Here is a 540-nt window from a genome sequence, read left to right as displayed (position 1 = left end):
TCACGTTGTCGTGCCTCAGATAATTTCCTCGTTATGCCTGGTGCAAACTGCCCGTTTGAAGGCCTTCTTCTTCCAACCCGGGAAATGCAGAGACAGTATTAACATATTCACAGCTCAAGTCCACACCACTGACAATAACAATTTTCAATTCTTGCCTCTCCCAGGTTTAACAACAGGAGTTAGAGGACCCCCAGATTCCCACCAGAATCTGTTCCTCTCTGTGCCTTGGGGCCGGCTCCAGAGCCTCTCTAGGTCTCTGTTTCTTCATCAACAAAATGAGGGTGATAAAATCTGCCTTCCAAGATGCCATGGAGCATCAATGAGAACTACAGACATGAGAATGACATGTAAACCACACCACACCATGTAGCCCTGGATACTTTATTAGGACTTCATATTAGGACAAGCATGTGTGGCAGTAAGCAAAGGGTACTGTACCTGTGAGTGAATCTCTTTCCATCCAAACCCTAATCTAAATCCTTCTAACCTCATTTGAAAGCAATTGCTGCCAATCTTGCCAATGATTTTTTTTTTTTTTTT

The sequence above is a fragment of the Hylobates moloch genome, unplaced genomic scaffold (assembly GCF_009828535.3).
Source record: "Hylobates moloch isolate HMO894 unplaced genomic scaffold, HMol_V3 SCAFFOLD_1, whole genome shotgun sequence".
NCBI classification, from domain to species: domain Eukaryota; kingdom Metazoa; phylum Chordata; class Mammalia; order Primates; family Hylobatidae; genus Hylobates; species Hylobates moloch.
Note: the sequence above shows the minus strand (reverse complement) of the source record.